This window comes from Mandrillus leucophaeus, unplaced genomic scaffold (assembly GCF_000951045.1).
Source record: "Mandrillus leucophaeus isolate KB7577 unplaced genomic scaffold, Mleu.le_1.0 Scaffold269, whole genome shotgun sequence".
Taxonomy (NCBI): domain Eukaryota; kingdom Metazoa; phylum Chordata; class Mammalia; order Primates; family Cercopithecidae; genus Mandrillus; species Mandrillus leucophaeus.
The window spans coordinates 4,077,448-4,104,082 of record NW_012102798.1 but is presented as its reverse complement, the minus strand read 5'-3'; the positions used below and the strand labels follow the sequence as shown (position 1 = coordinate 4,104,082).

Below are 26,635 nucleotides of genomic sequence, written 5' to 3'. Positions count from 1 at the left end.
CTTGAATTTGGCATAGAAGGGTACTTAGAACTTAGAGAAGAGAGTGGAGCAGCACTTTCCAAACCGTGGGAATGGTGTGCATTAAAGCAGTCCTTCACAACCTTTATTGTGTCATGGCATGCAGAGAAAAGCATAGTATTTGTAAAGCACACTAGGATGAATGGAGGAAGCAGTTTGACATCTAGAGGCAAGCATCCTAGGAGTTTCAACAGCACTGCCTCTGGGCTCAGCTGAGGAGAGAGGAGAAATCTCATAGGCTTAGACACTTGTAATATGTTTGGGAAGGTCTGTACTAGGTATTGGGGCACACTGTGGTCATGGTGGGTCTAAAGACCACTGACAAGGTCACAGGGATGAAATGAAGGGAATTTCCAGAGAAGCCATAGTAGATACCATTGGAAGGAAAAGTTATGGGCAAATGATGAAGGGCTGTTGAATTTTATTCTGTGGACCTACAGAATAGATAGGCAAAATATACATAGCACTGTTTTAGAAAGATTCCACTGGTTTCCATATGGAAGATTAACTAGAGGGAAGAAGAGTAGTCAAGAGGCTATTACTGTTGTCTAGATGGGAGGTGATGTTATCTTGAACTAGATTGATAGTAACAGAGACAGAGAATGGTGGGCAGAATTGAGTTATATTTTGAAGGTAAGAAAGTCAGGGTTTGTTAATGGAATTGCACAATGGAGAGTAGAAGGGAGGTGACAAAGAGGATTTCAAATTTTCAAGTTTGAGCAAATGCTTATGAATAGTGATGCCATTCTCTAAGATAGAGAGCCCAGGAGAAGTAGAAAGATTTTTTTGGAGGGGAAGGACAAATGAGATGATGAGTTTCAAGTTGATGTTTGGAAGCAAGGAAACCAGTTAGGAGGCTATTTTAAAAGCCAAGTAAGACAAGGTGAGATCCTGGACTATAATGGTAGCAGTGGGAATGGAAGGAAAATGGTGAATTGAGAGACATTATATAGGAAGAATTGACAGGATTTTGTCATGGACTAACTTCTGGAGTTGAAAGGTAGAGGAAGGTTTAAAGCCTAAGATCTCTTCTGTCCTTTATCTTCTTAGTGATGCTCTGATCTTCGTGGCTTAATATACTATCTATTTGCTGATGAGTCACAAATCTGTATCTCCATACTTTTATGCCCAACTGCCTGCTGGACATATCAACTTGCATGCCTAACAGGTATCTTACCTAATAGTAATAGTAACTTACCATGTTCAAAACTGCCCCTGCCCACCACCCCCAATAAAACCTGCTGCACTCACAAAATCTGCTCCTCACAGTCTTCGCCACCTCCCTAAATACCAATTTCATTCTTCCAGTTGCTCAGGCAGAAGACCTAGGAATCAATCTTGATTTTTCCCTCTTTCATATCCTAAATTTATTTGATCAGCAAATCTTACTGGTTCTACCTTCAGAATATATCTAGAATCTGACCATTTTTTCATTGCTACTATCCTGGTTTATATCACAATGATCTGCTTCCTGGATTATATTGCACTAGCCTCCCAACTGTTCTCCTTGCTTCTGTTCTTCCCACCATCACTTAAGTCTATTATTCTCTCACTGCTTTTTGGAACCAGGATAATTTTATTATGTGAATGTCAGATCATGTCATTCCTCTGCTCAAAACTCCTCCAATGGCTTCCCATCTGACACTCAGTAACAACAAAACCCCTCATAATGGCCCATAATGCTGTATACAACCCAGATATTGACATATTCACGTCCTTCAGGTGATGGATCAAATATCCAACTTGGTAAAATCTTCTCTGACTACCATATTCAGTATTGCAAGTGCCTTCTCGCCATTTTCTATCTGCCTTCCATGTTTTATTTCTTTATACTTTGAATACTACCAGATGATATATGTTTATCTATTTATTTGTTTATCATCTATCTCCTTCTGCTAAAACAGGAGCTGGAAAACTTTTTCTGTAAAGGTCCAGATAATAAATATTTTAGGCTTTGTGAGTCACGCAGTCTTTAACACAACTACCTACCTCTATTATTGTTATACAAAAGCTGCCATAGATGAGCATGACTGTGTTCCAATAAAACTATATTTACCAAAACAGGGGGCAGGCTAGATTTGGCTAATGGACCATAGTGTACTGACCCCTCCTAGAATGTAAATTCCAGGAGGGCAAGGACTTTTGTTTGCTGCTATATCTCCAACATCTAGTATAGTACCTGGCACATAGTAGGCACATGATATATTTTACTGAATGAATGAATCAGTGGGAGATTGGAGAGCTGTGGAATAAAAAATATATATAACAGAGTCATTGATGGTGCAGAATCCTGAGCAGAATCTAGCTTTGGATGGGTTTGCGGCATATCAATTCTCCTTCCTTCTTTTTCCCCTCATCCCTACACTAACAGTTAAACTTGTCATATAAAGTAAAAGTTGCTTTCATTGCCTGTGCAACTCTCCCGATGTGTGAAATTTCATCTGACTTCCTTTACTGTTGTCATTTGTCTATTTAACCCTCCTGACTCAGACTCCCGCTAATAACAATAATAACTCAAATACTCTGTACTAAAACCAGAACGCTGAAATCAGTATTTTTAATTAATTTGAAACAACTGCTAGCAATAGCTTCTATTGACAACTCTACACTTTTCAACACTTAATCATATTCTGAAGTACTCCCAGAAGCTAGGCAACTGTTACTGTTATGATATGAGATGTTATTTTCCTTCCATGCATTTAATGTGAATGGTTTGTTCTGAAAAACTTCAGCTTTCATGTACTCCTAATGGTAAGAATCACATGGTAGGAAATATGATAAATGAAGTATTTACCAGTTCTTACTGACTATTCTTTCATACTTCCCTGGATCTCTTACAGGCACTAAAGATATCCTGTAGTTATATGACTTCCTATTGAAAATGCACATTCATTCATTCATTATTTTATATAGTCTTCCACACATTGCTAACATTTACCAAACATTCACTATGTATGTGGTATTGTGCTGGGGGCTTTATATATATTTATTCATTTAATTCTTATAAAACACCTAAGTGATATATACTATCATAATTTTATAGATGAAGGAACTGAGGTACCAAAAGCTGAAGTAATTTGCTCAAGGCCCCACAACCAGCAGAAAAGGAAGTTAGTATTTCAACCCAGGTCTGCCCAACTCTAGAGCCAAGATTTATCCATTGTTTTTCATCACCTCCACAAATATTTACCACATGCCATGCAGCACACTAGGCAGTACCTACAAGGATGAATAGGGCATGATCTCCTTAGCCTTCCAGAGGTAACACTAATTGGGGCTATATGGATGGGAATGCAGTGTCAGATGCAGAAGCTAAGGAATTTTCTGTTTACAAACAGGTGGGTGAGAAAGTAGACACAGCACTGTGAATTTGTGGAGTTTTGAAAAATGGACCGAGGGCTACAGACTGAGAGCGAATAGGGCCACCAACTCTAGAATTAAGGTCAACCGATAGGGTAGAAACATGCCATTCTCAGGGGCTTAAGCTGACAAAGAAATTGCCCACTGTAGAAATGAGATTGGCTGCCCACAGAAAAGTATTTACTGATAGATAAGAGACCTCCCTATATGTCATTAAGAAGTAATGCTCTAAAATGTAATCAGTGGAAAACACAACTGTAGCCTTGGAAATGCTATGACTGGGAAAGTCCATATAACTAAGACGGGGTTCATGATATTGTGACATGTACAAACAAGTTATTTGACCATTATAGAAAGAAAAATGAAAATAATTAGAAAGAGAAGTTGCTTTTATTACTCTGTGCCCTGGCCTACTGACACATTTATTGGCTTTCTGATAGGATGATGGATGGATGCAACAGACTGAATAAACTACATGACTCCATCTTTTCAGATCACCCAACATAATATACTATCTCTTCACTCACCAGTAATAACAGTCACCATACAACTAGTGCCTACACTGAGCCAAACACTTTACATAAATTATCTTATTTAATCCTCAAAGCAACTCTATGATATCATAGAGTTCTATTATTAGTTCCATTTTCAAATGACAAAACTGAGGCTCAGAGAGGTTATGTGACTTAAGCCCATAAAACGAAATGAGTGGTATATTAGTTTACTGTGACTGCCATAACAAATTGCTACAAACTTGGTGGCTTAAAACAGCAGATATTTATACTGTCACAGTTCTGGAGGCCAGAAGTTCAAAATCAAGGTGTTGGCAGGGCCATGCTCCCTACACAGGCTCTAGGGGAGATTCTGTTACTTGCCTCTTCCTAGCGGTTCCAGGTGTTGCTTGGCTTGTGGTAGCATCATTCCAATCCCTGCCTCTGTCTTCAGATGGGCTTCTTCCTTGTCTCTGTGCCCTGTCTCTTATAGGGACACTTATCATTGGATTTAGAGCCCACCCTAATCCAGGATGATCTCATGTAGAAATCCTTATCTTACATACATCAGCAAAGAGTCATATTCTAAATAAGTTCACATTTTGCGGTTCCAGTTGGATGTAACTTTTGGGGGCAGGGACACAATTCAACCCACTACATATAGCCTAGCTGGGACTTTAGCCTATCTGACTCCAAAACTCTGGCTCTTTCCACTAACTAAAGCAGGCTGCTCCCACCAAACAAACAGTCTTTTGTCTTTATTTGGTTTCCTAAGTAGATTTCCTACTGGGATTTATCAAGATGAATTAATCAATTGACATTTTGGCTTCCAAATTATTGCCTTATAAGTTTAGGTTGTGTGAAATTTGTCCCATAGAGCCTGATCAATCCCTGGTTAAAATGGACAAAATTGAGTTTTGGAACCTGTGAAGCTGATGAATGGATCCTGAGGACCAAGGTCCATTTAGAGTGTAAGCATCCCACAGCCTACCAGCCATACTAATTTCTTGACTATATATGTGACCATAATATAATGGTATAGCACAATATTCTGAGTCTACAGAAGAATGTCTAATCATCTAAGAGCTTATAGGGTGAAGTTTTATGTACCTTTATATCATATCCAGAAATATTCCCAGTAGTGCCTACTGTATTTGTTCCCGAGCCTTAGCTCCCTGCATCAAGTCACAAGGAAGATGTCTCTAGGAGTTCATTATCACATTAAGACAAGGATTCTGTAGAAAAATGGGAATCTAGAAGCAGTAGGGACTTCTTGTACCTCTACATCAGTGTCTTTGCAGGGCAATTGCCCTAGCTGACCAGTTGACACTGTCCTGCTCACACCTTAATTATGAATAAAATATTCCTAGGGATGTCTTTCTCAGATTGTGATCAGTTTGTGGGCCACCTATTGTGGGGGTCCACTGAGTGACACCTGGGGAGCTAGTTAAAAATGTCAGTTTCCTGGTCCTTGTAGTAGGCCTACTGAGTTAGTATATCTGAAGATAGGGTCAGGAGCCTGTATTTTAAAACAAGATTCTGGAATAATTCTGATACACATTCAAGTTTGAGAATCATTGCCTTCTGGTGAAATCAGGCTTCCATGACATTGAAATACAGAATAAACTCCAAATGTTCATTTGCAATTCCAGCCAATAATCACTCACCATATTGCATTCTTGCAGCATGATCTGCATGCTTTAGTTCATGTGACAATATCATTTCATATGACTTAATTTAAATGAAAGCAAAGGCAGTTATGGCAAGATTTCTTAATCCTGCTCTCCTGAGACAATTTACATAATAACTTTTGGGGAGAATGCAATAACCTCTCTCTAATATCTTAAACTGATCTCTAAGGTTCCTTTTGGCTCCAACATTCTGATTCTAAGAATGTTCCTAGGGTTTCAAATCTGTTTGTGCAAAACACATTGCTTGTTACAGACTGAACCTATTTTCCTTCTTCCAGGCAAGAAATTTCTGAAGAAAATTAGTTGCTCATGATCTTTCTGGGTGTTTTCTAATAACATATACCTTCTCACAATATTATTGCAAAGAGTGAGTGAGGTAATATATGCAAAGTGCCAAGCATAGTGCCTGACACAAGGAAGTGGTTAGTAAATACGCATACTGCTTCCAGTGCGTTGTGACAATACTATCTCTTGAATTATTGAAAATATAACATCAGGAAACTTCAGCTGAATGAAAACTAGGGAATTAGCTGTATTGACAATATTAGGTTTATTTGGCTTTAGGGGAACTAGATAGAACCGAGATAGAACCGAAATCTCTGCGGACTGGCTCAGCTGCGGAATAGTGAGATGGCCTGGGGAGGACATGTGTTGGCTCCTGCCATGCATATTGTCTTGGAGAAAAGCTGCTGTGACTCTGGCCCAACAAAGGTTTTGTCCTAAAAGTCAGCTTCCAATCCCCAACATGCTTCCTAAGCTAGCATTTCTCAAAATGTATTCCATGGAGTACTAGTTTCTGAGGATCAATGTTGACAGTATTATGTAAAGAGCTCCATGAACAAGCAATGTTACAAACCACTGGATTAGTCAAATGTGGTCTACTGGCTGCAAGAATATTCAGAGTCCTTAATAGGTCAACAGATAATGTGAATCTCCAAAAACTAATGGGGTATACTGGATTTAAAAATTTTTGTGACAGGGATGGTGGTGAGGGACTAGTGGTTCTGAGAAATGCAATTATGAGAACACTACTCCAACGTGACTAGTGACTTGCTAACAAAGTGACTTGCTAACGAGAATGGACACTTTGCAGCCCTTACATGATAGAAGTTAAGAGAACAATTATATGCTAAACCACAGAGTGCTGACCCTCAACTCCCTAGTGTCTCCATTTTCTTCTTTGCTCAGCTTAGATTCTATATCCATCCTTAAAGTCACTATTTAGCTTACACCCTAGCTTCCCTGGGCTCTCTCTGCTTTCGTGTGATTTGAATAACAGACATCCAATCGTTGTTAAATCCTACTCTCTGTATTCCCAACCTGCCCCAGCACCTGAATGAGATTGGATAAAATCTTATAACCGTGCTAACCAGTCTTGCTTAGATTCATGACCACTAACTTCAAATGGGCCCTTAGTACTATCTGCTAACTTCACTACAGTTGTTTCATCCATTCATTCCTGAATGCTCCTGGATGACTGTTTTACATCTTTCCTTTCCTCAAACTTCCAACACTTCTTTCTACATTTTCCCTTTCAGCTGCTACGTTGCTTCCTATTTCACTGAGAAAATAGAAGTTGTCAGAAAAGAACTCCCACCAACCTATTTGTATTTGTATCCACACACTCTGCCTTCCCTCTTGTCACTGTGAGCGAACTGTCTGGGATTCCACTGAATGCTGACTCCTCTACTTATGCACTAGATTTTATTTCTTTTTGCCTAATCAAGGTCATTACTCAAGTCATTCACTCCTCCCTCATGACATCAATTTTTCTTTCATTGAACAACGTCTTCAATGTTTAAAAAATCTGTTCTCTTCACCCAAGCCACAGCCCCATTTCTGTCTTCCTTAGAGCAAAAATTCTGGAATGAGTTGTCGCTGCTCATTAGTTCCAATTTCTCTCCTCTCATTTTCTTTTGAATCCTCTCCAGTCAGGCTTTTGCCATCATCACTCCACCAAAATGATTCATATCAAGGTCAACAATATCTCCTCAGTATTAAATTCAATGGTCATTTTACGATTCTCATTTTTTTTTCACCCAACAGCGCCATTTGACACAGTTTATCACTCTCTCCTTGAAACACTTTTTTCTTCCACTTGGCTTCCAGGACACCGTGCAATTCTTGGCTCTCTTTCTACTTCACTAGCTACTATTTCTTAATATCCTTTACAGGTATGTCTTCATTTTCCTGATAACTAGGTTGTCTGATTGGCATCTCAACTTGAAATTATCCAAGGTCAAAGTGACTATTTTCCTTATACCTGCTTCTCCCACAGCCTTCTTTATCCATTCTTCTGGTTATTTAGGCCAGCCTTGGAGTCTGCCTTGACTCCCTTTTTCTCTCACACTCCAGATCCTATCCATCAGCAATACTTTCAGCTGAATAGTTCAAAATTTATTTATTTAGAAATAGCATCTCACGCTGTCACCCAGGCTGGAATGGAGTGGCACAATCATAGCTCACTGTAACTTCAGGCTCCTGGGCTCAAGGGATCCTCCCACCTCCGATTTCCCAGTAGTTGGAACTACAGGTACTCACCACAGTACCTGGCTAATTATTATTATTGTTATTGTTATTGTTATTATTTTGTAGAAACAGACCTCTTGCTTTGTTGCCCAGTCTGGTCTTGAACTTCTGGCCTAAAGTTATTTTCCCACCTCGGCCTCTCAAATTGTTGGGATTACAGGTATGAACCACTGTACCTGGCCTAAAAGTATATTTAGAATCTGAACACTTCTCTACTGCTATAACCTTAATCCAAGTCAGCATCATTTCTTACTTGGATCATTACAAAATCCATTAAACATGTAAATCAGATCATGTCATGCTCCTGCTCAAAACCCTCCGTGGTCTTTTATATTGTTCACAATAAAAGCCAAAATCTTTAGAATGACCTACAGGATTCTACATGAGCTACCTTCATTCCTATTACCTCTCTGACCTCATGCCCCGCCACTCTCCTCTTTGATTACTGAGACCAGCCATATGGCTTACTTGCTGTTTCTCAGACATACCAAGAAAACTCCCAGAGGTCCACTGCTTTTCCCTCTAACTAGGATGTTTCTTCCTCATAGAGTGTCATGCTTACTCACTTGCTTCTGTCAAATCTCTGTGCAAATGACACTTTATCAGTGATACTTTCTTTACCATCTTTTTTAAAAATTGCCACTCTCTGCATGCTTCCTACCACTTTACCCTGCTTTATTTTTTTCTCCATAGTACTTGTCATTTTCTGATATAATAATATTGCTTGTTTATTGTCTATCTTCACCACTAGCATGTAAGCTTCAGGAAGGCAGGAATTTTATTTTGTTGCGTGTATCCCCAGTGTGTAATGTGGTGGCTAGCACATAATAGATGCTCAATACATTTCAACTTATTATAATAAAGAATGATTCCAAGTGCAATAGGAATTCCAAGATTCCTGGCATCTTCAGATGGACACAGATATCCTTCATCATCTACAGCAATCCCCCTCCCAGTGCCAAACTCTGTGACACTGCATGTCTGGTAGTGAGTTAATCTTTACATGAGGACTTCCAGGAAGTTCCATACATTCTTAAGCAAAGTACTCCATTATTGAAGCTATTTAATTCCTAAAAAGATCTTTGCGGCCGGGTGCGGTGGCTCACGCCTGTAATCACAGCACTTTGGGAGGTTGAGGTGGGCAGATCAGGAAGTCAGGAAATCAAGACCATCCTGGCTGACAGAGTGAAACCCCATCTCTACTAAAATACAAAAATTCAGCCAGGTGTGGTGGCACATGCCTGTGGTCCTAGCTACTTGGTAGGCTGTGGTAGGAGAATCACTTGAACCCAGGGGGCAGAGGTTGAAGTGAGCGGAGATGGCACCACTGCACTACAGCCTGGGCAACAGAGCAAGACTCTGTCTCAAAAACAAAAACAAAAACAAAAACGAAAACAGAGAAAGAAAGAAAAGAAAAAGAAAGATCTTTCCCAAGGGTCCTTTTCTGATACATAATGTTTTTTGAATAGGTATTAGGTATACATGATACAAAGTGCCAAATGTTCAAAGAGCAAGTAGTGAAAAGTATATTCTACCACCTCCCGCTACTACCAACTTATTCCAAGCCACCAGCATTTTTAAACCGGAATTAAGGCACAATTTTTTTTAGAAACAGAAGTTAGATGATGTCACTCCTCTGCTGACATCAGCCTGGGGCATGTGATCACACTCAAGGTAAAAGCTAGAGTCTCCCTCTGCCCCCAGACACCAAGATCCCTTCCTGGAGGCAAACACTCTTACTAGTTTATTGTGAAATTTTTAGAGATAGCATATATATTATACACACATACCTCCGTGTGTATAATTCATTTTTAAACTGTACACACTATTTTTTACATTTCTTTTTTCTCACTTTATTCTACCTCATTCTTTTTAATAGCCACAGTTGTATCAGTATGGCTACTGTATTCTCCAGAGATTCTGAGTCTGGAGTCCATGTATGGGTTTCATTGGCTCTATGAATCTCCTGAAACTGCATGTTGACACCTGTGTGCATGTGTACGTGTACATCTTTTAGCAGAGCAGGCCCATATCTTTGATCAGATTGAAAGGAATCTGAGACCCAAAATGGGTAAGAACCACTGTATTGAGTCTGAATCTGCCTTCCTGAAACACCTACCCTTTAGCCCTATTTCCACTTTTTGGAGCAGTTCTTTCAGGACCTGGTACATAGAGGACATACAACAGGTAACTTGTGAAATGGATGAAGAGGCAACATAAAATGAATCTATTCTCTCTCTCTCTTTTTAATTTTTAAAAATTTTTTTATGTATTTATTTATTTTTAAAGACAGTATCACTCTTGTCACCCAGGCTGGAGTGCAATGGCACAATATCGGTTCACTGCAAACTCTGACTCCCAGGTTCAAGTGATTCTCCTGCCTCAGCCTCCCCAGTAGCTAGGATTACAGGCACCTGCCACCATGCCTGGCTAATTTTTGTATTTTTAGTAGAGACAGGGTTTCACCATGTTGGCCAGGCTGGTCACGAACTCCTGACCTCACGTGATCCACCGCTTCAGCCTCCAAAAGTGCTGGGATTACAAGCGTGAGCCACTGTGCCCGGCCTCTTCTCTCTTCTTTATGTTAGCTTTTGGTTAGCCTGAGGAAACCATCATTTTCTAAGTCATCCCTTTTCTACAGTTAATGACTTAATTTTCTTAACTTTTCCTAATTTGACGTGGTTTCCAAACCTGTAGGCTTTCCCTCCATGCTCTAATGTGGGTTTCTTCCTCAAATGCCATCGGGGCAAGTTGATAATTTTAAAAAGTGAAGTGGATCAGATGTGAGACAATGGCAAGTGGTGGGACCTGTGGAGTCCACCTGGCGAAGATGTTCACATTCAAACTCACGTATAACACATCCATAATCAAACAAAAAATATTTTCAGGACAGTTTTGGACTATGGGCAGGCAGCTTGCAAATCTAAAAATTTGGACCTCCTACAGTTTGTTGATACTCCTTTCACATCTTCTGCACTCTATCAATTACTTTTGTCCTCCCCATAGGCCTGACAATTTAATCAAACTAAGGTAGTGCCTGCATCTCAAATACCCCTTAAGATTCCTTGCTATTATTCCCTTGCCAATATGGCTCTCCCTGTATAAAATGCCTTTGTGGAATATTCTCTATTTGCCCCTCAAGATCCACTTTTAAAAATAGACTATTTTTTAGAGCAGTTTTAGGTTAACAGCAAAATTGAGAGGAACATAGAGAGTTCCCATATGGCCCTTAAAGATCCAGTTTTCACCCTTCTTCACCCTCTTTGTGTACCTCCCAAGACTGACCTTTATAGACTGCATTAAAAACTATTTTTTTGTTATTGTGGGTACATAGTTGGTGTATATATTTTTGGGGCACATGAGATGTTCTGATACAGGCATGTAATGTGAAATAAGCACATCGTGAAGAATGGGGTATCCATACCCTGAAGCATTTACTCATTGAGTTGCAAACAATCCAATTACAGTCCTTAAATTATTTTTAAATGTACAGTTATCACTGGCTATAGTCACCCTGTTGTGCTATCAAATAGTAGATCTTATTCATTCTTTCTATTTTTTGTACACATTGACCATCCCCAACTCCCCGCAGCCACCCACTACCTTCCCAGCCCCTGATAACCATATGAATTGGCTTCCTTGTCCTCTGAATTCTTCTTGGATATGGCCAGTGTAAGGCACTCACAGGGAATTGGAGATCAGAGACAGGTTAAAGTCTGGGTATTTCTTCTCCTGGCTCCCTCTTTATGGAGTGCGTGCAGTTTGGCTTCAGCCTGTTAGAAGGATCTGCTGTGAGTATAGCTACGGCTAGGTTCTGGTTAACTGCTCTCTCCCTTTGGCTCTTCAGGTCTCAGGGTGGTAAGCGCTCTCTGGGGTGCTTCACCATCCTTTCTGCTTTCCCTTGACAATGCTCACACTGTTATAAACAGTCCCTTCATTAAACTCCACTCACTTCCCTGTTGAATATGCCCTCCATTTCCTACTAGATCCTTTACTATTACAAATGCCTTCAACTCCCTTGTGTACTTGGTATATTCCCCATTGTTAAGGTCCCAGCTCCTGGGACAATGTGGTGCATTCCTAGATATCATTTCCTCTGAGAAAGTTAACTATTCCCCCACCTCCTTGAGAACATTTTTTACAACACCCTGTGTTTAGGTCTTGGGTTTCTTATCATTGGGAATGAAGCCTATTCATTATTGTTTTCTCAACTCCTGGCCAAGTAGATGTTTGGTGAGTATTGGTTATCTTTTTTGCTTTGTGAGGAGGATATAAAATCAAGGAAGGAGGATATTTGCTTTTTATTTATTTCAAATTATTTGATTTTAAAAGAAACGCCTACACATTATTTTTTTAATATTAAAATGAAAAGAAAAAAAGTAATAAAAGTGGCACTGCCCTTCACATCCATGCTAGAAGTAACAGTGGTAATGGTTTTTGCTGTGCGTCCTTCCAGTATACTTTTATGCACATAAAGGCTTAAGTTTGTGTACATAAAATGTAGACTCACATATTTTTCTGTTCCTTGCTTTTTTTTTTTTTTTTTTTGCTTAACAACACGGCTGTATTTCTATATCAGCCCATGTAAGTATACAGACCTACTTCGTTATATTTTATGGATGCACTGTATTTCATTTGATGAATTTGCTGTAATTTATTTAACGAATTCTCTATTATTAGTTTATCTAATATTTTCACTGTTAAAAGCAACACAGCTTAAAACACAGAGACATACTGGATCAAATTTAAGCCCAAAAATATATGGCTGAACTCCAGAAGCAAGAAAGGAAAACTGTCAGATTCCAGAGACCAGAGAAAACTCACAGTCACAGCAATGAGCATAAATTGAAATGTCACCACTCACAGGAAAAATGGGACCAGGTATATTCCTTAAAGGATGAGGTTATAAGTCTTCTGTAGGGCTTAGAATTGAGTTAGAATTGTTCTTCCTGCGTAAAACAAGGAGTAGAAGGATGCTGCCCCATTTATTATTTAAAAGCAGATTTCTCAAATAGTCAGGGGCACAATAATAACAAATCTTATTTAGTACTTACTATGTGCCAAGCATTGTTCTACATGTTTTACATGTATTTATTATTTAACCATCACAGAAACCCTATGATATTAGGTACTATTATAGATTCCATTTTATAAGTAGGGAATAAAACATTTAAGTAACTTGCCCAACTAGGAGGTGGCAGATGTAAAATTCAGACTCAGGCATCCTGACTCTAGGACCATGCCTGTAAGTAAATGTGCTATACTGCTTCTCCACAAACAGGATGTAGGTCATCTTCCTTAGGATGAGGTGGAAATAAACTCACCCATAAGAAGTTTAAAACTTTAAATCTGAGCTGCACACTAGTATGAAACCAAAATTCGCAGTACCCACATAAGGCAGGCACCCTGGGGTGAGAACTTAAGATAAAACCTGGCTCAGAGCAGGAACACAATGAAACTCTAGCACAGGCAAATGAAAAACCGCCTGTAGGCCCACCTCCATAACTCAGAGTCCAATTCTCACAGCAGGGTTCTAACAGAAAACAGTTCCTGCAGAAGATAAGCTCACATGCAAAAAAATGATAAAGCACATGAGGAAATTGACTGGAATTAGTTAGTTGCTATATACAAGAAATGGGAGAATTATGTCCCAAGGAACTACAGATAATACAGTAATCTGAAAGGACTTTATTTTTTGGGTTTTTCTCTTCTTTTCATAGCCCTCATGTTGTATGTTTGAAGGTTTCAAGATGTAAAACAGGAACACAATACATAAGGCAAGAGCACAACTTTCCTCAGTGTGTGTACACCAAATAAATAGGCCAGAAATGAAGAATATAGAAAATTTGGGATGAGCATTGTAAGATTTTAGTTCTAGCCTCAATGAAATATTTAAAAAGCCAATTGACAGTTTAAACTACAAATACGTTATGAGTGAAGAGAGAACAAATGGAATAACAAATAGAGCTGAGATAATCATAGAATATAGCATGGCACTATAAAAATGCTAAATATGAAAGGGAAAATAGAAGACACACATGATATAACAAGAAACTTCACATTCATCTAATAAAGCTCCAGAAAAAATAGGAAGAGATAATGTTCAAAGAGAAATAGCTGTTAATTTTCTAAAACTGAACAGGACATTAGTCCTGAGATTAAAACCATGTACCTAGTTCTAAGCAGAGTAAAGACAAATTGACACCCTGTAGATGCAACAGGGTGAAACTGTAGAACATCAAAGATAAAATGAAAATCTTGAAACCTACCATAGACAAACAATGCTGCAAAATATTTCTGTAGAATAGATTCCTAAACATGGAATTTCTGGGCCAGGGTACATGCACATTAAAAAAGTGAGTATGTTTTAAATGCATGAGTGAGTGAATTAATGAGTCTAGTATTATTTCTCTCAATCTAAACATATATTTATTTTAGTACAACCTGAGATTGGATCCCCCAGCTATCTATTTATTTATATATTTGTAACTGTATCACCACTATTGATTTCTATTAAGCATAAGACCAATTAAAATCCCCAGGACTTTTTCAAATGAAAGGCTATCAAATGAGGTCCTCTTTAACATGTACTTAGGCAATTAATCTTTAAAACTTAGAAGCAGAGTTATTAAGATATTGGTGCGATCATTGAGAGCTAGAGCTGTTAAAGAAGGTTTCATAAAGGAAGTAGGACTTAGGCTGCGTAGAATTTATTTTCAGTGGAGGGTGCAAAGGACAGCTTCTATGTTTGTGGGATGGAGGTAAGAAGAGTGATAAGGTGCATGAATAGACCATAGGATAGGAAATGAGCTTGGGGTGGTTATGTGGAGGGTGGGTGAGTAAAGAGATAAGGTTCAAGGGAAGGGGTGGGGCAAGATTATGGAGGGCCTAGGAAGCCAGGGAGAGTGTCTGCATATGATATTATACATGGGCAATTGGAAGTCCCTTCAGCCTTTTTAAAGGAAATTATGTGCTATCTGACTGGCCAGAGAAAGGTTAACTAACACAGGAAGGAGGAAGGAGGCTGGGTGAAGTAATGCAGGCCCCTAGTTCTCCTGTTTCTGCGTTACTGGATAGGTTATATAGCAAGTAGTCACGCTTAACAAATAGCTCAGGGACACTAGGGTGACTTGATGTTAAACTGCCTGACTAGTGAGAACTAAGTGTAATAAAACTGGAATTGCAAGACTAAAAATGGCATTTAGGCAGAATACTCTACTAGCAAATTCAGGGTGCTTTAGAGCTGAGTGGGAAATATAAGAAGGAAAGATGCTGGATGCAGGGGAACAAGAGATAGAATGAGAAAGTGGAATATACACTGGAATGAGCAACAGGAACCCTTAGTTCTAGTCTCAGCTCTACCCCTACTAACCGCACAACCTTGTGCAGATTACTTAAACACTGAGGCTAGTTTCTTTCTCTGCAAACAACCTAGAATACAAACTCTAGAGGGTGGCAACCAGATCTGCCATGTTCATCATTGTATCTCTAGTCACTGGTACAGGGCCTACCACATAGTAGGGGCTCAGTAAATTTTGGATGAATAGATGAATGAATGAATGAATCAATTAGAGCCTGCCCTGCCTGCCTCACAGAGTTATTATAAACTTCAAATGAAATCAGGGATGGGGAAATATTACATGAACTTAAAACACTGAGCTGTCCAATGGTAAAATACTACAGCTACTACTCACAATTATTATTTTTAAAATTAAATTAGAATGCTATTTGTAGTACTTTAAGGGTGAAATCATAAGTGGGCTAATGATTTCAAGTTTTCTTAGCATGGAAAGTAAGAAGAAAAGGAAAAGTATAAGACATTTTGAGTGAGGTAAATAACACATCAGGATCTGTGTTCTGAACCATGTTCTGTCATTTGCATTCAATGTGTTCATGGTAGGGCTAATATTGATGTCAGTTCTAGTTACCATTCATTGACTACATACAGTAATGCTATGTCTTGTCTGTCCTTAAAAAAAAAAAAAAACAGAAAACCCTTCAAAGAAGGTAGTAGTATTCTCATTTTACTGATGTGGAAACTGAGATTCAGAAAGGTTAAATGACTTGCTTAAAACCATGGTAAGGAGGTTGCAGAATCAGACATTTTCTCCCAAATCTTTTTGTCTCTGAAGCCAGTGGGAAAAAACTGCAGATAAATAGATTTCTTTGCACCATAAGGATGCCTTTGCTAAGAGACAGCAATTCAAAGATGGAATGGGCTGCCTCCTGAGCTAATGAGTTTCTCATCACTAGACGCAGGATCGCTATGTAATTTGCAGGGCCCAGTGCAAAATGAAATGGCCTTATGTCCAGGAAGCTGGTCTTGACTGGTAGTTTGCAAGCAGAAGTTAGCCTGCCTCCAGACAGGGATGTCAGAGTGAGGCGTCAGCATGAGCTGATGCACAGGACCGGATGGCCTTCATCTGATACTCCATGGCTCTATTCTATTAGCACTACTGGGTTAAGGGAGCATCCCAAGGTAGCTAACATGACACCTTAGAGGCTTCAGATGAGAAAGAATTTTATAAGAGGACTCGGAGAAAGTCATGGTGCTATGATCATCTGGGACACTGAAAACATGCTCTGCCCTATGAGGCAGCACCAACACTCAAAAGAAAACAAAAAAGAAACTCTCTTAGTGAAGGTGAAGTGTAATGAAAAGAATTACACAGATGTGGGTTCAAATCCTGGCTCTGGCAATTACTAGCTAGCTATTTGCTTTTGAACAAATCACTTAAACCTCCCTGCGACTGTTCTGTCATCTAGAGTATGATCATAGTACCTGCCTTGCAGGGGTGTGGGGAAGGAGGCAAGTCAAGTGTATCTGGCACTGGGTAAGCCCTCCATAAATGTTAACTGTTGGTTGTGTTTTTAAGCCGTTGGGAGTGGCGATGGTGTGACATTGGATCATTTGACTTTCCTCGAGCACTTAATGGACCAATAGCCAAATCTGCCAGACCCACCTAGGGGCATGGAAACCACTTCCCACTCTAATGCTGCTAACTACAGCACTGCAGTAGTGGTAGGCAGTGGGTGAAAGTGGAGTGGGATCACTAGTAGATAGTAATAACAATAAACTTTCCAGGAGAACAGGGCCCTCAAGCTTTTCTCCTAGCCTTGAAGATGCTCACAGGAGATAACTGCCCAAGTCCAATCTTGGAATCCTGCTAGTTGAGTGTTTTACCCACAAGGACATTTCATGAGATCAGGACTAAGAATAAAATTCACTCCTGCCCAGTAGAGCTATATGCATTAGTCACTTGGAATAGCAACAACCTTAATATCTTTCTATTTGTCTGCAAACCCCACCATCCCACCTCTTTAAAATTCTGTGAAATGGCCAGAATAGCGTAACACCGATACCTACGGTTTTCCAGGAACTTCATTGTCCTTTACGCAACATAGAAAGAATGGTATGAGAACTAAGGGAACATTGCAGTAAATCACTGAATTTCTTGGCTTTCTTTTTTTCTTTTTAATAATAAAAAGCACTCCAATCAAACTAGTAATTAACTTGGAAAAGGCTGGAACCGTTATGTACTAATCCCCGCCCATGTCCATGTGCTGCACAGTATTTTCTTACTCAGGACTGGTGGAACATTTCTTTTACTTATGTTTGAAAAATTACTTTTTATTTGGCCTTGGGCTGCTATCATAACTTCTCTTTTCACTAGATTGCATAAGCCATACATCTGCACACATTTTTGATTTGTACAGGGAGTTTGAATTTTAATATCTACCTCCATCTTGAAAATCTCTCCTCTTTTGTCCTTTTCTTCAAGATCCTGATTTCCTTGTGGACATTCATTTTGAAATCTTACATAAATCTTGCGTTATTCTGCCCATTTTTTTGGCTACAAGGCTCAGCTGTGGTGCTATAAATGTGAAATATTTCTATCGTAACCTATCTTTGGGTATGGGAAGGTCCTTAATGTTGGAGGGAGGAAAAAAGTAGGTCATGGAAGTTCATTGAATAATTACTTATTTTAATAGATGTTTATTTTCATTCACATTTCTCCCTCCACTCCATCCCTTGTGGCAGTACCCTAGTTCAGCTCTTCATCCACTCTCTCCTTGACTGTTGCGATAGCCTCCTAAACAGTCACTCCACATCCAATCTCCCCATATCCAAAGTATCCTAAACATAGCTACCAGTCATCTCTCTAAACCACAGCTTTTGGCAAAAGATCCTTAAAGTTTCCCTTTTGCCTAATGAGTAACGTACTAGTTCCTCATCCTGGCATTCAAAGCTTTCTATGTTTGTATGTTTGCCTATCTTTCTTTTCCACCTTCTTTCCCATTACTCGTCTGCACATAGCTTCAGCTTCTGCCAAACGACCATTCTTTGTTTTCAGAACACACCCTATATTTTCTAGCATCAGTGTTTCTTCCATCTGGAATTAACTACCTGCCACAGAGATCTCTGTTCATCAGCCTATTCATTCTTTAATGCCCAAGACACATGCCACCAATTTCATTTGAATGGTCCTTAGAGACACTGAAATGGCGCCTGCTGTACACCCGTCCACCCTCGACTCCCGCTTCCCACTGCTGGCTCTGCCAGTCTTGTGAAACATTAACCTTTCCTAACAGCAAACACAGCTTCTCCATGGAGAAGACACTGAAATGGCACCTGCTGGACACCCGTCCACCCCCACCCCTGCTGCCTACTGCTGCCTCTGCCAGTCTCGTGAAACATTAACCTCTCCTAACAGCAAGCACAGCTTCTCCATGGGGCCTGCTCACTCTGGCCGTCTGGTCCCACCATTTTTCTCACTACTCAAATAAAGTTTGGAGACCTTTCCCTGATTTTTAAAGAACATGCTAGCTCTTTCGTGATACTCGTTATCATACCACCCCCATCTGCTTTTCATTGTACCTTTCAATTGCTCTCTAGTGTTCCATTCTTGATTGTTTTCCATTTCTACTACAGTTTTCAAGGAGAGTCTTTACTTGGCCTACTTTCTTAGTAAATGGTTTGGTGAGATTCTGATTTTCATCTGATATTAATTCTTTCTCCATGAGGAACAGAGAAAAACAAAAAAAAAATCTTGCCTTCAGTTATTCTTTTCATATTCTTTGAAATTCTGAGTCACAGAAGTCTTCTGTTAGGCTGCTACCTTCATTTTAAGAGACTTCCCTCAGTGACAAATTGTGACTTCAGAACTAGAGAACATGGCAGCCTCTCGTGGCTTTCTGCTCAGTCCTATTTTTCTTTTCTGGATCCACTCCAGGCCTTCTTTAAAGTGACTCAACTTCCCAAGCTTGTGATTTTATGTATTTTAAAAACAAGTCTTGTTTTTTCAACTCATTCTGAAATGTGGCTGCCAAAGTAAATACCCAGCCCTCTCTAACACATACATACCCTCTTTCACACACACATGCACATGTAAACATACTCCTGAGGGATGAGGAAAGCAATGGTAAATGGGGAAGCAAAAAAGGACCATTTTTCATTTAGACAGACTTCCCAGTACTGATGAACTAAAATTCAGGGATTTGTGATTTGAAATGCATGGATGGCCTTTGAATGGTCTTTTCAAATCCCCTAAACATATCAATTTAATAATTTATTGAGCATCTACCATTTGATGAGTGCTGGGTAGATGTAGCTATATATATCATATAATTTATTTCTCGCTACAACTTTCAGAAGAGATTATTATAATTCTTATTTACAGATGAGGAAACTGAGTCTCTGCGAGAGGAAATGACTTGCCCAACATCTCTCAGTCAGTAAGCAGCAAATCTGACTTTGAAACACGGGTCTGATTCCTTATCCCCATCAGATTTCCCAGGCATTCTGGTACAGTTGGTGTTTCAACAGATGGGAATGGGGCAGGGTGAGAAAGATGGTATGCATAAAGGTACAGACATGGGAAAATGTAGCTACACATAGGACAGTAGTAGGAATTAAGGTCGCAAAATTGTGTTCGGGACAGAACACACAAGGATTAGAAACTTGAACTTCCTTCCATTGTCTTGAAGGGGCAGTAAAAAATTTTGTAGTAGGAAAACAACATAATCAGAGAGCCAAATTAAGAATGCAATCCATTTACAACAGTCATACAAAAAAAATTAAATACCTAGGAATACATCTAACCAAAGAGGTGAAAGATCTCTACAGGGAGAATTACCATACACTGCTGAAAGAAATCAGAGACAACACAGATAAATGGAAAAACATTCCATACTCATTAATCAGAAGAATCAATATTGTTAAAATGGCCATACTGCTCAAAGCAATCTACAGATTCAACGCTATTCCTGTCAAATAACTAATGTCACTTTTCACAGATTTAAAGAAAGATTTTAAAATTCATATGGAATTTAAAAAGAGCCCACATAGTCAAAGTAAACCAAAGCCAAAAGAACAAAGCTGGAGGCATCACATTACCCAACTTCAAACTATACTACAAGGCTACAGGAACCAAAATAGCATGTTGCTGGTACAGAAAAAGACATATAGATCAATGGAACAGGATAGAGAATGCAGAAACAAAGCCACACACCTACAACCAAGTAATCTTTGACAAAGTTGATTAAAAATAAGCAATGGGGACAGGACTCTCTCTGCAATAAATGGTGCTGGGATAACTGGCTAGCCATATGCAGAAGATTGAAACTGGACCTCTAGCTATCACCATATACAAAAATTAACTCAAGATTGATTAAAGACTTAAATGTAAGACTTCAAACTATAAAAATTCTAGAAGAAAACCTAGGAAATACCCTTTGGACATCAGCCTAGGCAAAGAATTTATGACTAAGTCATCAAAAGCAGTTACAACAAAAGCAAAAATTGACAAGTGGGATCTAATTAAACCAAAGAGCTTCTGCACAGCAAAAGAAGCTATCGACAGAGTAAACAGATACCCTACAGAACTGGATAAAATATTCGTAAACTATGCATCCGACAAAGGACTAATATCCAGAATCTATAAGGAACTTAAGTCAACAAGCAAAAAACAACCCCACTGAAAAGAGGGCCAAGGACATGAACAGACACTTTTCAAAAGAAGACATACAAGTGGCCAACAAACATGAAAAAATGTTCATCATTACTAATTATCAGAGAAATGCAAATCAAAACCACAATGAGATACCATCTCACATCAGTCAGAGTGGCAAAACGTCAAAAACAGCAGATGCTGAAGAGGTTGCAGAGAAAAGGGAATGCTTATACATTGTTGGTGGCAATGTAAGTTAGTTCAGCCACTGTGGAAAGCAGTTAAAGATTTCTCAAAGATCTAAAAATAGAAATACCATTTGATCCAGCAGTCCTCTTACTGAGTATACATCCAAAGGAAAATAAATCATTCTACCAAAAAGACACCTGAACTTGTATGTTCATCACAGCACTATTCACAATAGTAAAGACATGGAGTCAACATAGGTGCCCATCGATAGTGGATTGGATAAAGAAAATGTGGTACACCTGCACCATGGAATACTACCCAGTCATAAAAATTAACAAAATCATGTCCTTTATGGGAACATGGATGTGCTGAAGGCCATTATCCTAAGCAAATTAATGCAAAAAAATCAAAATATCACATATTCTCACTTATAAGTGGGAGCTAAACCTTGGGTACACATGGACATAAAGATGAGAACGATAGACATTAAGGACTCCAAAAACTATCTGGGTAATGGAATCAATAGAAGCCCAAACCTTAGCATCATGCAATATACCCTTGTAATAAACCTGCACATGTACCCCCTGAATCTAAAATAAAAAAAATAAATAAAAAAAATAAACAGGTGCATTTTAGGCAGATTAATCTGATTTAAGTCTGAATCTATGCTGTTGATAGTATTTTTAAAAATTCTTTCCTAAGAATTCTTTATTCACTCCAGGCCTATGCTTTGGTCAGAATTCTCTCTTTGTTTTTCAATACTTTAGTGAAAATTCAGAAGGCCATGTGGAAAAAAACATAGAAGAAACAAACCACACACAAACACAAGATAATTATATACAAGTCTGGGAAGAAAGAGCACAATGGGTCATGATGAACTTTATTGAACAGAGGGTGAATAAGCAATGTTCTAATTGTACAGGAAAAAAACAACCCAGCAACCCAAACACCACCGACAACAATAAGAAACAAAGGCAGCCAGGATCTGGGAGACATGGATGAAGCTTGTGAAAATGGCACTTTAATACTTTCTGATTCCCTTTCTTAAAATAGCAGAAGAGAAACTAAAAAGGATGAAGTGGAGAACCATGGATTTGAGGGTTAAACTAAAAGGAAAAGTAGAAAGGAAATAGGAAGGAAGGGTGTAACTCATAGCTGGTTTTGATATATCATTGCAGTCTGACAACCAAGGCCGTCTCCCTGCATTAGAAGGCCACACTAAAAGTAGATGAGTTGAAAACAAACCTCCCACTGGTCATTAGTTTGGCAAATTAGTGGGTTATCTCTTAGAGTCCTCTGTTTTTCTCCTTCCCTTTTCCTCTGCATTCAATTTGTCACCCATTCCTACAAGTCTACCCCAGAAGGGTTGCCTGAATCAAAGCCCTTCTCCCCATTTCCACTCACGGGGCCACTGTGTTAATTGAATTCCATGTCATTTCTCAGCTGGACCAGGCTTCCTGCCTCTGATTAGTTTCTTCCTTCCTCTAGTTGAAGCTTCAATCTGCCCCAATATTGAGCTTCCTATACTCTCTGGCTTATAAACCTTCTTTGGTGACCCATGGCCTATAAGGTACAGTAGAACTCACTCAGTTTTACATGATGCAGTGGGAGCGGAATCAAAGGGTTCCGCTAGACCCACGGATGAAGAGACGACTAAGGAGCTAAGTCTGGAATCAGAAACTCTTGCAAAAAGCCAACTAATAGCTTTTTCCTCCTCATCTCAGAACCATCCCTCTTCCCAGAGTGCGTGTATATGAGATGAGTTACTTAAGATTGCACCCAACCTGATGGTAGATTGGAGAAGGTTATCTGTCCCTTTCTCAGTTGAATATAAGAGGGTCTTCTTCCCAGGAGGCTTGCCCACAACAGTCTTCTTTTCCACCATGGCCCATCTCCTTTCCAAAGAGTATACATTTCACACCCTCCTCCCTTCAAGAACTCCTATCTTTGCTTAGCAAAATTCATTTCCCAAGCTTGGAGAGAGGAAAGGGGCCTTTTCCCAAATCAGGGGTAAATAAAAAGGGGCAGAATCTTACAGCAGACATCATATTAGAGCTCATTTTAATGAATTCTTCTACTGTATATAAGGTCCTCACTTTCTTATTACTCAGTCTACCACTCCAGTTTCATCTTCCACTTTTACTGCTTCTCCCCACCCCTTCACAATCCTGACATACCCTAAACTCCAGTCATACTGAACTTTCCAACATTCCTCAGATAAATCAAGCCTTTGCAGAAATTCATGCACAAGCTGTTCCTTCTCCTTAGGACATCCTTACTCTTATCTCGCCAGTAAATTCCTACTCTCCTTTAAGACCCTGCGCAACTATTGCCTCTTCTGGGAACTCTTTCCAGACTGTTCCAGATAGAATTAATTAATCCTCCTTTGAGCTCTCATAGCATTTTTCCATGTCCCTATGATAGCACCATCCTTATCATGGCAAAACAATATAACAACTAAAGGGATGGGCTCTGGAGGCAGACTGCCTGGGTTTGAGTTCTTACTCTGCCACTTATAAGCTATGTGATGTTGAGCCAATTACTTCGCCTCTCTTTGATTCAGCTTCGTCATGTATAAAACAGAGTAAATAAGATGATACTTGTAAAGCCTTTCGGACAGAACCTGACACATTGCAAATGTTAGTAAATATTATACATCATCATTTCTTCTATTGTTTCACTGTTATCATATATTTAACCTACTTGTATATGTAATATACATGTGTTATTATATAGCACTATTATAGCATTACTTAACTTTTGTTGTGTCTGTGTCTTGTCTGCCAAGCTGGTTTAAAGTGTTTTGAGGGCAGAACCCTTGTATTACTCTCTCCCCCATAGTGCCTGGTGTTAAGTATGGGCTCATTAAACATTTGTTGGGGTCAGTATACTATAGTGAAAAAAGCACTGGAATCTGAGAGATTTGGGTTTGGATCTTGATTCTGCTCATAATTGTATGATCTCAATCCTCCTGAGCTCCAGTTTCCTCATCTATAAAATGAGGGTAATAATAAGAGTACCTACCTGACAGGGATATTTTAAGAATTAAATAACTTAGTACATATAAAGCGTAGCACATAGTAAGCACTCACTAAATGGTTTTTATTGCCAACTTTGTATCCCTTTGCACTTAACTTAATAAATACTTTTACTTGAATGAATGAACCCAGCCATCTTCTGGAACTTGAGGATCAAGGGAATCCAGGCAGATACTCTGTTTGTTCCTAGGAATCCAGAGGAAAATGTGAGTCATCTCCATTCTGTATCATGGCTCACTTTGAACTGGGTTACCATCCTCCAGAAGGTGACAGATGTGGCTGGCTGAGTCACTATAAGAACTTTTCTATAAGGATTTGCCCACCCCCCCACCATAGCTCATTGGACATAGTATCTTTCATATTAGGTGCAAGGTGCATACCCTTCCTGAAATGGGCAAAATAAAGAGGTGCAAAACACCTGGGGAATCAGAATGGCTATGTATTCACTCCTCTTTCTTATTCTGTTGCCTCTTTCCTTTGTTTGGTTTATTTGCTAACCAGCTTTCCCCACACTCACATCTAGTGTAGCCCAAGTCTGTGCAGAGAAGACACTTTGAAAGCCTAAGACTCTATCATATTTCCAGCAGAATAATAGAAAAATAACAAGTGTTGACTATTCAGTTCCGATGTAGCACTGTATTGAAGAACATAACACTCTAGATCCAGATGGCCTGAATTTGAATCCCAGCTCCACCACCAACTAGCTGTGAGACCTCAGGCAATTACTTAACATTTGCATCCCTCTATTTCTCCATCTGTCAAATAGAAACAATAAAAGTACTTACCTACCTCTTAGGATTTTGTGAGGGTTAAATGAGTTAATACATACAGAACACTTAAAAGAATGTCTGGCACATGGTAGGTGCTATACAAATATTAGCTTTTAAAAACAGCTTTATTGAGATATAATTCACATACTGTAAAACCACAAAATTCACCTATTTAAAGTGTACGGTTCAGTCATTTTTAGTATTTCACAGAGTTGTATAACCATCACCATAATCTAATTTTTAGAAAATATTCATTACCCCAAAAAGGAACCTCATACCCACTGGCAGCCATTTCCGTCCCTGCAGCTCCCTCTCCCCCTTCCCAGCTCCAGGTAATCACTAACCTACTTTCTGTCCCTACAGATTTGCCTCTTCTGGACATTTTGTATAAATGAACTCATACAATAGGTGGTCTTCTATGACTAGCTTCTCTCACTTAGCATAACTGTCTTTTTAAAAATTGCAACTTGCATTTTAGATTCAGGGTGTACATGTCCAGGTTTGTTACATGGGTATATTGCATGATGCTGAGATTTGGGGTGCAGTTGATCCCATCACCCAGAGAGTAAGCATCCAATAGGTAGTTTTTCAGGCCTTGCCCAGCTCCCTCCCTCCCCCGTCTAGTAGTCTCCAGTGTCTGTCGTTCCCATATTTATGTCCATGTGTACCCAATGTTTAGCTTCCACTTACAAGTGAGAACATAGCATAATGTTTTAAAGGTTCATCCATGTTGTATATGTATTAGAGCTTACTTCCTTTTTAAGGCTGAATAATAGTTCATTATATGAATATATCACTTTTTTTTTCCATTTTATCAGTTGATTGACATTTTGGATTGGTTCTATCTTTTGGCTAGTATGAATAATGCTGCTATGAATATTCATTTACAAGTTTTTGTGTAAAGGTATGTTTTTAAATCTCTTGGGTATATATCTGGGAGTGGAATTGCTGGATCATATGGTAACACTGTGTTTAATGGTTTGAGGAACCACCAAACTATTTTCCGAAGAGCCTGCACTATTTAAAATTCCCTCCAGTAGTGGGAATGAGGGTTTCAATTTTTCCACATCTTCACCAACACTTGTTTTATTTTATTTTATTATTATAGCCATCCTACTGTGTGTAAAGTAGTATCTCATTGTGGTTTTGATTTGCATTTCCATGATGGCTAATGAGGTTGAGTATCTTTTCATGTGCTTATTGGCCATTCTTATGTCTACTTTGGAGAAATGTCCCTACAAATTCTTTGCCCATTTTAAAACTGGGTTGTCTTTTTATTATTGAGCTGTAACAGTTCTTATATATTCTGCATGCAAATCTCTTGTCAGATACGTTTGTGAATATTCTGTCATTCTGTGAATTGTTTTTGAATTTTCTCGAAGCTATTATTATTAAATAGACATTTATAAGTTCACATATAATAAAGAGGACAGATTGTATTGGAAAGAATGAGATCTAAAATCACCTGATGTACCCTATGGTACACTACCCTGCTCCTGCACTCCTTTGAAATTAAATTCAAAACAGATCAAGCTTCTCCTCTGTGCCAGGCACTGTGGGGGAATAAGACCTAACCTCTATTCTCAAAAAGCTTTGTAA

General features: G+C 39.1%; 1 protein-coding gene across 1 annotated transcript in view; it reads left to right on the top strand.

Annotated features, from left to right (window-relative positions):
• RGAG1 (retrotransposon gag domain containing 1) overlaps nt 1–26,635 on the top strand; it is a 96,897-nt gene that overhangs the window by 1,028 nt on the left and 69,234 nt on the right. The gene's annotated exons all lie outside the window — the stretch shown is intronic.